This window comes from Somniosus microcephalus, chromosome 17 (genome assembly GCF_052327205.1).
Source record: "Somniosus microcephalus isolate GS21.2 chromosome 17, FLI_Smic_1.0, whole genome shotgun sequence".
NCBI lineage: Eukaryota > Metazoa > Chordata > Chondrichthyes > Squaliformes > Somniosidae > Somniosus > Somniosus microcephalus.
The window spans coordinates 83,710,815-83,726,920 of NC_141003.1; positions in this window are offsets into that span (position 1 = coordinate 83,710,815).

Below are 16,106 nucleotides of genomic sequence, written 5' to 3' on the forward strand. Positions count from 1 at the left end.
AGGTTATATTCCTTGCCAGCTGTACCCACACAGCCTTGGTTTCTTTGGCAGGCCTCTTCCTCCGAGATGAGTGGAAGAGCACCTCCATGCTAGCTCTCACCCCCTCCAACAACATTTGCAGCGCCTCATCCGGGTAGGCCCTTGCCTTGGAATTGGACATAGTGGTTTCTCAAAAGATGTTGGAGGTGGTGCAGGAGACGCAGAAATGCTGTGGAATGAGCCAAGGGAGCAAGAAGCCGAAAAGTGCTGTCAACAGAGGCGAGTTTCAGTCCTAAAACATTAATTGAGCAAGGGCATCCCACACCTCTGAAATCAAGTGGCCAATCATGGGAAAATCGCAAATTTTTGAAACCAATCAGTGGAGGCGGGTTTCAAACCCACCCAAACTGGAACCTGCCTCCATCTCGCCTCCAGTGGGAAAATCGCCCCCTGTGCCCCCTAGTTCTAGACTCTCCAGCCAGGGGAAACAACCTCTCAGCATCTACCCTGTCAATCCCCCTCAGAATCTTATATGCTTCAATGAGACCATCTCTCATTCTTCTAAACTCCAGAGAGTATAGGCCCATTCTACTCAACCTTTTAAATATTCGAATATCCTTAATGTCTGTAGCTGGGGAACTAACAATGGTTTAGAAATAACTAAATTCCTGACCAATTTAACATTGATATTGCAATTGGTATTCATTGTTATTAATTGCAATTTACGAGTTTAATGTCACTTTGTCACTACATCCTCATTAAGCTTATCTTTTCAAACTTGGTTATGTTCTTTCCTGTGAACCTTGACCCTTCATCTAGGTTTCCCAATAAAAATCTTTCTTTTAAATGTGAAATCTACGTCCGTACAGATTTTTCTTCACTTAGAAGAAAAAGGAAAGAACTTACATTTATATAGCATCTTTCCTGATCTCAGGACTTTTCAAAATGTTTTACAGACAATGGAGAACTTTTGAAGCGTAGTCAGTGTTGTAATGTAGGAAACGTGGCAGCCAATTTGCGCACAGCAAGATCCCACCACAATGAGATAATGACCAGATCATCTGTTTTTTCGTGCTGTTGATTGAGGGATAAATATTGATCAGGGCGCTGGGAGATCTCCTCTGCTCTTCTTTGAATGGTGCCACTGTTTCACACCTGAGAGGGTAAACGGGATCTCATCTCAAGGACGGCACCTCTGACAGTGCAGCGACTCAGCACCGCACTGAAGTGTCAGCCTAAATTTTGTGTTCAAGCACCTGCAGTGGGACTTGAACCCACAACCGTCTGACTCAGAGGAAAGAGTGCTAGCATTGGCACCTTGTTCTAATAATGCTGATTTGCATATTGTTGCAATGGTTTTACAGCACTTTGTCAGCTTGCCGCATTTAGAAGTCCCTGGGTCAAAAGGCTGTTGATTCAAACACATTCAAACAGTGCAGCACTGAGGAAGTGATGTATCGTCAGAGGTGTCATCCTTTTGATCAGAAGTGAAACTTAGTTTTTATCGACCTGTTCAGGTGGATAATGAATTGCAGTAAAGGGGAGATGGTAGGGTATGTATTCTGTGAAGATGGGACCTAATGGGTTGAAGGACTTTCATACTCAAATCTATCTTGAGACAATTTCTTAACGTAACATTTACAGGAGGATAAATTTGACGGAAAGAATTAGTCGGCAAAAATGTGCCTCTTGCTACATTAATTTTATATGCGCTCTACTTGGAGCTCCGGCATGGCAAGAGAGCCCCAGGTGGGCAGAGGAAACGCTTCAAGGACACCCTCAAAGCCTCCTTGAAAAAGTGTAACATCCCCACCGACACCTGGGAATCCCTGGCCCAAGACCGCACAAAGTGGAGGAGAAGCATCCGGGAAGGCGCTGACCACCTCGAGTCTCTTCGCCGGGAGCAAACGGAAGCCAAGCGGAAGGAGCGCAGGCAGCGCACGTCAACCCAAGCACCCCACCCACCCGCCCCTTCAACCACCGCCTGCCCCACCTGTGACAGAGACTGTAGGTCCCGCATTGGACTCATCAGTCACCTGCGAACTCATTTTTAATGTGGAAGCAAGTCATCCTCGGTTCCGAGGGACTGCCTAAGAGAGAAGATATGCTTCACAATCAGATTGGTCATGGGGAAGGGTTTTGGATATAACAACACCAAGAACATGCATTTATATAGCGCCTTTAACGTAGTAAAACGTCCGAAGGTACTTCACATGAGCACTATCAAGCAAAATTTGACACCAAGCCAGAGAAGGAGATATTAAGGCAGTTGCTTGGTCAAAGAGGTAGGTTTTAAGCAGCGTGTTAAAGGAGGAAAGAGAGGTAGAGAGGTTTAGGGAGGGAATTTCACATCCTTATCTTGTCTCCCTTTTCAACATTGGTCCTGCACTGTAAGTCTTGACCCTTCATTTAAGATTCTCAGTAATGAACATGCAGTTGACTGCACCTTTGGAATAGTCTATGTCTGCCTGACATTAACATTTCTTGTTTAATAATAATGTAATAATAAAGTATGCCCTATGCCAAGCACTTATTGACTGCAAGCATTCCTTTCCACAAATTAGTTACAAGTGTGCCTGATTACATTAGATATTTATGAATTCCATTAATGCATTTGCAGGAGTTTGTTGGTGCTAATTTGATGACATTTAGTTTGAACCAAATCCAAGTCATCACCATGGCAATTGCAAATTCGATCTTAATATGCTCAGACTAACATTATTGCAGCATTTGCACGGCTTTACGATCTCTCTCGGTATGTTATTTTCAGTCACTGACTACTTACTCTGGGTGCTTTACAGGGGGGCCATCCTCATTAAATAATTTTGAACAAACCTTTCTTCATTTGCAGACAATGCCATAATGCAATTCTCATTGAAACATTGCAATGCTTATTATGTGTGATTAAATGGCAGATAGCTCATCCCCTAACCTCAGAAATGGATTTGGAAAATTTATTTTCACCAAAATGCTGCTTGCTTTGATTTTTTTTTTAAGGTACGAATAAATCAGCAAAATGTATGCTGATGTTGCATTACGGCAATTTAATTTGTCGCGGCCTCAGTCCTTCCAGTACAGCCCCAAAATGGGTGCACGCAGCCAAGAATCTGGGTGAAAAACATTTTGTTTTCCCCGTGTAAAGTTTTGTAAAAAACCTTTCTCTTGTTACGCACATCCACCCACAGCCACATCACCACCCACACCCGTAGATAAGTATTCGCATCAGGAAAAGATGGGTCTGTGGCCCGCTGCCAGCCAGCCCCCCCCCTCTGTCTACGCTGTTTATAAAATGAACATCAGAACGTGCACAATAATGGGCCAGGGTGTTTTACTCTCAGATTCTATGAGGAAACACATCAACACATTGCGGTCCACTGAATCCAATATTTATCCAACAGGGTGAATTCAATATCAAAAACATACTTGTAGCTTAGTTGGTTATTTTTTATTCATTCTTGGGATGTGGGCGTCGCTGGCAAGGCCAGCATTTATTGCTTATCCCTAGTTGCCCTTGAGAAGGTGGTGTTGAGCCGCCTTCCTGAACCGCTGCAGTCCGTGTGGTGAAGGTGCTCCCACAGTGCTGTTAGGGAGGGAGTTCCAGGATTTTGACCCACTGACGATGAAGGAACGGCGATATATTTCTAAGTCAGGATGGTGTGTGACTTGGAGGGGAACTTGGAGGTGGTGGTGTTCCCATGCACCTGCTGCCCTTGTCCTTCTAGGTGGTAGAGGTCGCGGGTTTGGGAGGTGCTGCCGAAGAAGCCTTGGCGAGTTGCTGCAGTGCATCTTGTCGATGGTACACGCTGCAACCACGGTGCGCCGGTGGTGGAGGGAGTGAATGTTTAAGGTGGTGGATGGGGTGCCAATCAAACGGGCTGCTTTGTCCGGGATGGTGTCGAGCTTCTTCAGTCTTGTTGGAGCTGCACTCATCCAGGCACCTGATGTATTATCTGCCCGAGTTCACTCACTGGATAAATACTGGATCCAGTGTAGCGTGCCCTTGAAAGGCAGTTCTCTGCCCCCATATACTACAGCATGTTTTCTTTTGCTGTACATTGAAGAGGAAGGGCAGAGGCTCTGGCTGTATCAATGTGGTGACTGAGGTACGGCCATGGGTATTTGTTCCAGTTGGATGATACTATGGTCACAGTGTTGGGTAATTTTTATGAAGAAACCTAGGCTTATCATGCAGGACACCCATCCATTGGTAGCGGAGATGAAAAAACACCAATAGGTTATAGGTGGGTGATGTGAAACTTGTGTTTTAGAAACCTGTAAAAGAAAAGAAAGACTTGGGGGGGGAAAATTCAGTTGGTTGCGCCTCCCGTTAACGCCTTAAGAGGGCGCTAACGGGACGCAAACCAACTAGCGCCCAGGCGCGGCACTGCCTGCGCCTCCCGCAAAATTCAGCGGGAGGTTAGTGGTGGCGCTAACCGGTAGTGCCCTGCGCCGCTGGCGATGACGTCATTGGCGTGTGCAGCGCCCCGCTCACGCCCCGGCCACGATCTTCAGGAGTGCCCCCTGACTTACCGCCGGACGCTATGTCCGACAGGGTCGGGGGGGCGTACCTGCGGCCGGGGAGGCGCAATTTAAAGGCGAGGTGCAGGGCGACCATTTTTATTGCTGGCCGCCTGCCAGCACCTGCCTGCGTTCCCGTCCCAGACCTCCTGAAACGCCGCCCCCCCCCCACCCCCGCAGAGTGCTGGCTGCGCTCCAAGAGCCCGGCACTTCTCTTGAGTGGCGGGCTCTTTTGCCTGCACTCCCGATCCCCGGGAGCCCAGCTGGGCCCCAGGTCGCACTGCACAAGGCCCTTCCCCTTTAAGAAGGGGAGGAAGGCCTGCAATACCATGGCGCGACGTTCTGCAGCATGTGGCGCTGCGGCACATAACGCCGCAATATTGACTCACAGCGCCCCAAGAGGGATGCGGGGCGCTTCCAGTAGCGCCCCGCTTCCCCCTTGGGGTACAACCACTCAAGTTCCAGCGCGGAGGTGCTAATTTTTCTGAGTAGCGCCCCGGCGAAGTTAGCGCCCCAATTGGGGCACTACTCAATTTTTAGCCCTTGCATTTCTATAGCACCTTTCACCACCTTAGGATATCCCAAAGTGCTTTACAGCCAATGAAGTACTTTTTGAAGTGTAGTCACTGTTGTAATGTGGGAAACACAGCAGCCAATTTGTGCACAGCAAGCTCCCACAAACAGCAACGTGATAATGACTAGAATGATTACAGTTGTTGATAGTGCAGTGAGTCTTGACATCGTCGCATTGATGTAAGGAGGATGAAGTGTAGAGCTGTGTATTAGGGCAAAGAAAAGGGAAAATTTCAGTCGAGCAATGACCATTGTAGTATCAGTAACATAAAGAATGAGGAAAGGTTGCCATGGAGAGAGAGAAAGAAAGAGAGAGATAGACAGAGGTTGGAGGCGAGATATTCCACACTTAAAAGTAAATGCACTTACACCTCACACCCTATGTCAGGAGGTCAACAAGATCTGAGTGCCTTACTGTTTTAAAAAACAAACTGATCACTTATGGTGAAGCAAAATACTGCGGATGCTGGAAATCTGAAATAAAAGTGGAAAATGCTGGAAATACTCATCAGGTCAGGCAGCATCTGTGGAGAGAGAAACAGAGTTAACGTTTCAGGTCTGTGACCTTTCATCAGAACTGGAAAAGGTTAGAGATGTAACAGGTTTTGAGCAAGTGTAGGGGCAGGGAGAGGGGGGAGGGGAGGAAAGAACAAAAGGGAAGGTCTGTGATAGGATGGAGGGCAGGAGGGATTAAAAGACAAAAGGGATGATTGTATAAGGCAAAAGGAGAGGGTAATGGGACAAGTAAAGAAACAAAAGATGGGTCTAGAAGAGGTGTAAATGGGAATAGCAGAATCGTCAACAGCTGCCGTCCAAAAAAATGGGGGCCGAGGTTATGATCTGAAATTGTTGAACTCTATGTTGAGTCCAGAAGGCTATAAAGTGCCTAATCGAAAGATGAGGTGCGGTTCCCTGAGCTTACGATGAGCTTCATATGGTATTGCTTGTAGGTAGTTTGGGATCATGGGGGTGTAACTTCATGTGTATTTGCACATGTAATCGAGGCCTAAAGCAAATAGCTGGCGTAAAAGATTGAGAAAACTCCGGCACAACCGTGCTGTGCCCGAATTTCCTCACTCTTTTACGCCCGTCCATCAATCCCTGCGCCAAAATTCATTATTATGGCTCTGCCCACAGCTAAAGAGCCGTACGCGCGAATTTCCTGCAATTGTGTTGGGTTTAAAATGAGTGTAAAGTTAAGCCCAGAATTTTAAGCGCTGCAGGCGATAAAGTCATTCTTCTGGTGTTTCAATGCGCTTTTGTTTAATTTGTCCGAACCAAAACCAGGGCCGTGTTTTCTGCTTCTTTGGAATGTATTTTTATATTATCAGTATAAGTCACGTTAAAATTGAAACGCTTCTACGATTGCATATTCTTAAACATGCTGTGCCGAACATGCATGAATGATGGTTAGATGGCTTGAAACTTTAATTCTCATACTTAAAGGAAGAGATCTGTGACACTGTGGGCTGGATTTTGCGGGGGGGAGGAGGCGGTCAGCGGGCGCGATCGGTGGCGGGTCGGGTGGGAAAGTGTTTTTGTTTTCCCCACTGGGTCGGGACCCTGGTATCAACCTGCTGCCACGCGCTTTTACCAAATGTCAGGTCTGTCAGCGCTGAGCAGACCCGACAGGCAGCGGTGGGGGAGGAAATGACCTCGTTAACAGGGGATTAACAGCAACTTTGAGCTCACCTTTAGAATTCACCAGCTCGCCCATGGGGTCCACGCTGCTCGGGGATCACGTCTGTTCAGCTGGGCAGGAGTTGAATGGCCATGGAATCATCTCATTACTTGATAGCTGCAAATGTGCTATAAAAGCTCCCATCTCACAGCTGTTCACATTCCAAGCTCAGAAGCTGTTGCTTACTGCATTTGGAAGACAGATTGAGCTTTATGCAGGTTGCAAGTGTTTGGAGCAAACTCTCTATCCAGTGTCACCTCATTGAAACAACCTGACAGATTGCTTCTGTCATTCAAGTTCACCTGCCATCTATTCCATCAGCATGGGTACAGTTTATACTCTCTCACCTTGGTCCTCAGAATCTGACCACGATCAGCCCCAACACCAGCATCACCAGGCACACCAGCAGCACCAACAACAACACATAAGAACATAAGAAATAGGAGCAGGAGTAGGCCATTCGGCCCTTCGAGCCTGCTCCGCCATTCAATGAGAGCATGGCTGATCTTCTGCCTCAACTCCATTCACCAGCCCTATCGCCATATCCCTTGATGCCCTTACTAGTCAGAAATCTATCGACTTCTGTTTTGAATATACCCAATGACTGAGCCTCCACAGCCCTCTGGGGTGGAGAATTCCAAAGATATTCCAAAGAACACCAACCTTCTCCACAATCACCTGATGCTGTACAGGACACAGGGCATCAGCACCCGACCACATTGCTGCCCGGGAGGCCAGGGATGACCTCACCATGGCGACAGTTACTGCACTTGACGCTGCAAACCCTGGCTGCCACATGATGCGCCAGGTTGGCACCACCCCACACCATCACCATAAAGCATCCCTACAATGCCCAAACCATTCCTTTCACACTCAGCAACATTGCGGGGGGGGGGGGTGGTGGTACTGTTATATCTCACCATTCACTGCAACTCACTAAGCCACTTCCAAAGGTGCACACAAATCTGTCCAAGAATGCAATGTGTTGAAAATAAAGATTTCAAAGTTTGACAGCACATTAACAGAAACTTCACATGAACATTGGCTAAAACACCCAAGTGCCCACCCTTGTGTGTTGTTAGTTGTTATGATTGGACTAGGATGAGAGTGAGTGCGAGGGGGGACTAGTGAGATGGGGAAGTGATAATGTAGATAGAGAGGGATGGGTGGAGGTGCAAGGTAAGTTGGTGTGAGTAAGGATGTGCAGGAGTAGGGTAGGGAAGGCAGAATGATGGGGATGTGATGAGTGGCACAGCAGGATGAGGTTGAGTGTGGCTTTGTACTAACATTTTGTGATCTACTGAGATCATTGAAAGTTTGCGCCACTGCAGCCTGGTCCTCCTGACCACATCCCTGCTTGTGTCCTCCTGTGCAATGTGCAACCAGGCTGTGTTGGTCTCCTGTGGAGGTCTCTTCCGCCCATTGGAAGAGAAGAGAACCTCCCTGTGTGCTGTGACTCCCTCCATTATCATGATATATTGGCCAGGACACCAGGGATAACTCCCCTGCTCCTCTTCAAAATAGTGCCATGGGATCTTTTACGTCCACCCGAGAGAGCAGACAGGACCTCACTTTAACGTCTCATCTGAAAGACGGCATCTCCGGCAGTGCAGCACTCCCTGGAGTGTCAGCCTAGATTTTTGTGCTCAAGTCTTTGGAGTGGGACTTGAACCCACAACCTTCTGACTCAGAGGCGAGGGTGCTGCCCACTGAGCTACTGGCTGACACTGACAAAAATAGAAAGCAAGCCCGTCATTTCCTGCTGGTTTTTTTTTTTGACCTACAAATAAGCTGGCCTCTCCCACGAACAGGAGTCAACCAGACGTATAAGATCCCATTCCACTATTTTGAAGAAGAGTCATGGGAGAGCCTGGGTGCAGCCATGCACCTCTGTGCAATGCTTGTCAGTGTTTGCAGCACCTCAATACTGTAGAACACTGACAGCGCAAATATCAAAGTAAATTTGGCATAGTCCCTTTAAGGAACCCAGTTGATGACGTGTCATCAAATGACGTCATAAGACCCACTTCCTTAAATTGGTCGGGAAATGCGCTGGGCGGGCCTAACAAGCCCAATCAGGGGAAAGTCGCGTCGGACGCCGGGATGGAGCCAGCAGCGAGGCCGCGATCCGCCACCGACACCATGCGCCACAGACCCGCCGAGACACGGCCTGTGTGTCAGCTCAGTTGGTAGCACTCCCTCCTCTGAGTCGGAAGGACTTGAGCATATAATCTAGGCTGACACTCCAGTGCAGTGCTGAGGGAGTGCTGCACTGTCGGAGGTGCCATCTTTCGGATGAGATGTTAAACCGAGGCCCCGTCTGCTCTCTCAGGTGGATGTAAAAGATCCGATGGCACTATTTCGAAAAAAGGCAGGGGAGTTCTCCCCAGTGTCCTGGGGCCAATATTTATCCTTCAACCAACATCACTAAAACAGATTATCTGGTCATTATCACGTTGCTGTTTGTGGGATCTTGCTGTGCACAAATTAGCTGCTGCGTTTCCTAAATTACAACAGTGACGACACTTCAAACAAAGATACTTCATTGGCTGTAAAGCGCTTTGGGACGTCCAGTGGTCATGAAAGGCGCTATAGAAATGCAAGCCTTTCTTGACTATATGGTGTGAGTTTTATACTGTCCTTGGGACCCGATTATTTACACTGATTTCCACTTAATTCTGCCCAGTTTTGCATTCCAGTGTCTATTGATGAAATTGGCAAGAAGTTTGCGTAATAGACAGCGGCAAAACAGACGCATGAATGGGTGTAATTTTGGGTGGATCTTCCCAATTGCACCTCTGCAGAAAATTCCACCCTGTAATACCTAGGTGCTGTTCAGCAAGGACATGATGCCTGTCGGCAATTCAGCCATTACTGAGGTGCTCATTGTGGGCAAGCGATTGATAAATAAGAACATAAGAACGTAAGAAATAAGAGCAGGAGTAGGCCATTCGGCCCTTTGAACCTGCTCCGCCATTCAGTAAGATCATGGCTGATCTTCTACCTCATCACCACTTTCCCGCACTATCCCCATATCCCTTGATTCCCTTAATATTCAAAAATCTATCGATCTCTTTCTTGAATATACCCAATGACTGAGCCTCCACAGCCCTCTGGGGTAGAGAATTCCAAAGATTCACCACCCTCTGAGTGAAGAAATTTCTCCTCATCTCAGTCCTAAATGGCCATCCCCTTATTCTGAGACTGTGACCCCTGGTTCTAGACTCCCCAGCCAGGGGAAACATCCTCCCTGCATCTACCCTGTCTAGCCCTGTAAGAATTTTGTATGTTTCAATGAGATCACCTCTCATTCTTCTAAACTCCAGAGAATATAGGCCCATTCTACACAATCTCTCCTCATAGGACAGTCCCGCCATCCCAGGAACCAGACTGGTGAGCCGTTGTTGCACTCCCTCTATGGCAAGTATATCCTTCCTTAGGTAAGGAGAGCAAAACTGTACACAATACTCCAGGTGTGGTCTCACCAGGGCCCTGAGGTCAATTCCTGCTGTTGGAAGGTTTGCTAGATTGGCAACTGGTTGACTCCTGCTTGTGGGAGAGGCCAGCTTATTTGTAGGTAAAAAAAAAACCCAGCAGGAAATGATTGGCTTGCTTTTTATTTTTGTCAGTGTCAGTCAGTGGCTCAGTGGGCAGCACTCTCTCGCCTCTGATCTCATGGCACTATTTCGAGAGCAGGGGAGTTCTCCCCGGTGTCCTGGGGCCAATATTTATCCCTCAATCAACATCACCAAAACAGACTATCTGGTCATCATCACATTGCTGTTTGTGGGAGCTTGCTGTGCACAAATTGGCTGCCGTGTTTCCCACATTACAACAGTGACTACACTTCAAAAGGTATTTCATTGGCTGTAAAGTGCTTTGGGATGTCCAGAGGTCGTGAAAGGCGCTATATAAATGCAAGTCTTTCTTTCCACATACCTATTTTAAGATTATTCAGTTGCGATTTGTTAGTCTTTTGTACAATGTATGATTGGGAAAGTGAGAAGGATAGATTAGAACAGAAGACATTTCGATAGACAAAGGGACGGACTGGGGGACGACCTGGCTCCTGAATTTGCTATTGGGTGCATGAGGGCATTCCTCCCCTGCTGTTCTTGCAGCATTCTGATGCAATGATGCAAAAAGCACGCCAGAAATAAACTTGAAGTTGCCCGATTAATAATTATTCTGTGGTAAGAGAGGGTGCCTCACTTCACCTAATGAAACAGATGAAACGGTGCTTGAGGTATGGCAGCATGCAGCGTGTGGGCGGGGGTATGAACAATGAAGAATACCATTCTGCCCAATAATTCTATTTTCAGTGTCTTGCATTTCCAAACTCGTAAAATCTTTGACACGATGCCCTCTTCACAACACAGCTGAGTCATTCGAAGTGAGCTTGTTGGGACGTCAAATATTCAGCTTTAGTTTTGCTCATTAATTCAGAGGATAGAGAGAGAGACTGAAAATTGGATAATATGCACAAAACTTTTGATAAAATTGGCCTACAAGAGAAAGCAGGAAAATAAGAGAGAATTCAAGCTTTGAATTATTACAAGACAATTTCAGTATTTACATCGAATTGAAAGATACAGGAATAGCAAAAACCTGAATTTGAATATGTGTACATTTTATCTGTACTTGTTTCGTTCAAATAGGTCTGCAGGAAATAAAGTTAGATGTGAGTCTCAGTGTAACTGTTATTTCGGGGGGGATTTTCCCAGCCCTGGGGAGGCGGGTGTGGAGACGGCATTGCCAGGAAAATGGCAGAAACTGGGAGCAGGTACCGAACCCGCTCCCAACCCGCCTCCATGCCATCTTCCCAGGAGGCAAGTCCCCGAGTCGCGCAGGGACCCATCTTCTCGAGGCAGGAAGGGGATTAGAGCCAATTAACTGCCTGTTAACATGTAGTTAACAGCCAGTTAAGAGGCTTATCCCTATTTTATCCCTGCAAGTGCGGGCTTCCCGCCGGCTGCGAACCTCGCCAGGGTCAGCGAGGCAAGCAGTGGGTCTGCGGGGGTGAGAGGGGTCGAAAAGTACACTGTAGAGGTGAGTGATGGGGGCAAGTGTGGAGAGGTAAGTATGAGAGTTGAGTGTAAAGTGTTAGAAAAAGTTTACTTACCTTTGTTTCTTCCTGCAGGCTTCAACCTTTGGGGATCCGGAGGTGCCTCATCTCAACGGCAGAGATGACAGAATGTCTGCTGCATTCTCAGATGCAGCAGCCATCTGATTTCAGTCTTCAGTAGAAGGGCTCACCTTTAGAACAGAGTTTGTCAGTGTTTGACAGCTTCTCATACGCTGACGTCCTCTGTCACCGGCTTTCCCTTAATTGGCCTGCTATGCCCGCAGGGCAGGCTTAACAAGGTCAATCAAGGAAAAATAGCGTGGGTTGGCTGGATGTCATTGGGGGCGGGACTAATACCCAAAAACCAGCAGTCCCGCTCCCAACGCGCCCCCATTGACAAAATCCAGCCCAGCTGACTGAAATAGTAACAAGACCTCGTAACATGGGTGGTCGCAAGACCAAATCCTAGGCTCCGTGACCAACCTCTGTTGGTTAGAGAGTGGAAAAGAGAGAGAGAGAGAGAGAGAGAGAGATGTGAGATCAATAATCAAACATGGACAGAACTCCCTTTGACATTCACCATAAGATCCACCCTTGTGGTGTTGTATTGGTGCACTTGCAAGTTTTACACCGGTGAGAAAGGGTTGCGGTTGCACCAGTGTATAACCCACACGCCTAGGTTTGTAGGTCATTAAACCTACATTATGCATGAATGGCAGGCCTGAATCCCCATCTGATAGCACTGTGCAGCTCCCACAGTCTCCAGCGCTGCACAGTCATGTCCTGGAAATGTACCAGGTTCTGAGGAAAATCGCAAATTCACCTCTCTGTCTCTCTACCTCTCTCTCCTCCTTTAAAACACTCCATTGTTGGCTGTGGCTCAGTGGGTAGCACTCTTGCCTTCTGAGTCAGCACAAAAATCTAGGCTGACACTCCAGGGGAGTGCTGCACTGTTGGAGGTGCCGTCTTTTGGATGAGACGTTAAACCGAGGCCCCATCTGCCTTCTAAAGGTGGATGTAAAAGATCGCAGGGCACTATTTTGAAGAAGAGCAGGGGAGTTATCCCCGGTGTCCTGGGGCCAATATTTATCCATCAATCAACATCACTAAAACAGATGATCTGGTCATTATCACATTGCTGTTTGTGGGAGCTTGCTGTGCGCAAATTGGCTGCTGCGTTTCCTACATTACAACAGTGACTACACTTCAAAATTACTTCATTGGCTGTAAAGTGCTTTGAGACATCCAGTGGTCGTGAAAGGCGCTATAGAAAGGCAAGTCTTTCTAGTCTTTCTTTTTTAAAAACCTATCTCTTTGGCCAAGCTTTTGGTCACCTGTCCTAATATCTCCTTGTGTGGCTCAGTGTCAAATTTTGTCTTATAACGCTCCTGTGAAGTGCGATGTTTTACCACATTAAAGGCACTATATAAATGGAAGGTTGTTATTGTTGTAGCAACAACAACAACTTGCATTTATATGGCGCCTTTAACGTAGTAAAACGTCCCAAGGTGCTCAACAGGAGCGTAATAAGACAAAATTTGACACTGAGCCACGCAAGGAGATATTGGGACAGGTGACCAAAAGCTTGGCCAAAGAAGTAGGTTTTAAGGAGCAACTTAAAGGAGGGGAGAGAGGCGGAGAGGTTTAGGGAGGAAGTTCGAGAGCTGAAGGCACGGCCGCCAATGGTGGGACAAAGGGAATGGGAGACGCACAAAAGGCCAAAACTGGAAGAATGCAGAGTTCTCGGAGGGTTGTAGGGCTGGAGGAGAGATAGGGTGGGGCGAGGCCAGGGAGGGGTGAGGCCATGGAGGGATTTGAAAACATGGAGGGATTTGAAAAGAAAGACGAGAATTAGAGAGTACTCTAAAAAAGTGAAGGCTGATGCTCACAGACTCCACAGAATCTAAAGGTTTAAAGTACAAGCGTAGCAGCACTATGGGACAATAAGACTCTCTAGATAACTAATGCTCGCAGGGTTCGACAGATAGACAGGGCAAACAATCGGTGTGCCCTTTACTTGATCTTGATTAGGTTTTCCAAGGATGTAATAACAGATTGAAAACCTACAAAGAACAAAGGCAAACTGACATCAATTAAAACTGCTTGCCACTTCCGTCACGAGGCAATAGACTGATGGAGACACACAGTATATGTTAACAAATCCTGCAAGCTGAATTTCAGCAATGTTATTGGTAAATTATTAATCCAATAGCCTTGAGGTTACACTATGCAAATATCATCCAAATGTTTAACACCTTCATGTAAAATTCTTTTCTTCCCTGTTTAGGACTGAGGAGTTAACTGTTTACAGGAAACTTTCATTTAAACGGAGGTTAAATCTCCGGAAAGCTCTATCCACCGGCAAAATTCAGGAGTCGGTTCAGATAACTTTTTTTTACTTTTCGTTGCTTTTTTTCTCCATTCCTGGCTCTGCAAGCATCTAGCTGAAGCTGTTGCTTAGCTACAGAGACGCTTGCAAGCTGCGCCGACTGTTTTGAAGCTGTTGCTAAGCAACAGAGTTTGTTGCTATGGTTTAACATTAGCGCTGGTTTCTCCGGCAGTGTTGATCGACCGGCACCAGCTCGGTCCCGTCAGTGCCGGATACCAGAAAGTTTCCTGTATTTTAAATGGATTCACAACTCTGTCAAGAGCAGACAAAGGAATTTAACACAAACTCACGTGCTTTCCGCACCCAAAGTGCATCACCCGTCATATTGTAATCAAACAAAATAGCCATCAAAAGGAAGGTCCAGGGCCCATGCCTGAAACAGGTGTTAGGCCCGTTGCTTTTGCAAATAAGGGACCTAACGTCTGTTTGGGGCCCACTTTGTAAAATTGGGCTGAGCATATAGGAACAGGAGTAGGCCATTTAGCCCCTCGAGCCTGTTCCACCATTCAGTGAGAATTCCACCCTGTCCCCATACCCCTTTATCCCCTTTTCTTCAACCACCAGCTCCCACAGGGAGCAGTTGAGACGAATAGCATAGACACATTTAAGGGGAAGCTCGATCAGTACCTGAGGGAGCAGGGAATAGAAGGATATGTTGATAGGGTGAGGTGAGGTAGGGTGGGAGGAGCACTAACACCAGCATAGACCTGTTGGGCCGAGTGGCCTGTTTCTGTGCTGTAAATTCTGTGTTCAAAGTCCCATCAAAAGTTACAGTTGCACCTGTTAATGGTGTCCCAGATTTTATCTGTGTGTGTAGGTGACCCTTTGTAAATACTGACAGATTCACAGATTCACCCACAGGAAATATTGATGCACTCCGCGGCACCTCCTGCCCTAACTTCCAAAAACATAAGCTACTCAGAGTCAAACAGTGCTATCGTTGCAGATAGCAGCAACAGCAGTAACATGCTAACAGGTCGATAAATAGAGAAAGTATGTAGAATGCAGAATTCTCGAGACTTCTGTGTTCATGCCCAAACGCATGCAGCAGTTATTGAATAAGCTGCAGCGATCCCTTGAAAATATTTCTGAAATTTTCCAAGCCCAGTAAGATTAAACTGTCACACACTGAATAAAAGAGGAGTGACATCCCTGACAGATGACTTCCCTCTTTGTCTCCCCGTGGCCCATGCTCTGGCAACAGCTTGATTGAAAGATGTGGGGAGAGTGTGGATATTAATTTTCAGAACCAGCCCTTTGCAGATGTTTCACATAGCATTGGGTGAAGGAGGCGGTTCAGCCCATTTGGACCTTGTCCAGAATCTTGTAATTCCCATTGCACATCTAGCTGTTTCTGTCTCGGTGCCAGCTTCAACCAACCTTCCTGGCAACGTAATCGACCTGCTAATCGTCCTCCGCAGTTCTGCATCCAGCACTTAGTGGATGCACTAGTTTCCTGGCCAGTGTTATTAAAGATAGCCTCTTTTGCACAGTGCGTGATTATTTACCGACTCTGCACAACATTCCTTTACAGGATGTGGGCGTCGCTGGCAAGGCCGGCATTTATTGCCCGTCCCTAATTGCACTCGAGAAGGTGGTGGTGAGCCGCCTCCTTGAACCGCTGCAAGTCAAGTTACTCCCACAGTGCTGATTTTGTCAGCAGCGGTTTGGTACAACTGAGTGGCTTGCTAGGCCATTTCAGAGTCAACCACATTGCTGTGGGTCTGGAATCACATACAGGCCAGACCGGGTAAGGGCGATAGATTTCCTTCCCTAAAAGTAAGAGAAACCAGATAGGTTTTTACGACAATCCGGTAGTTTCGTGGTCACCATTACTGATACTAGCTTTTTAATTCCAGTTTTTTTTTAATTAATTGAATTTAAATCACCCAGCTGCCATG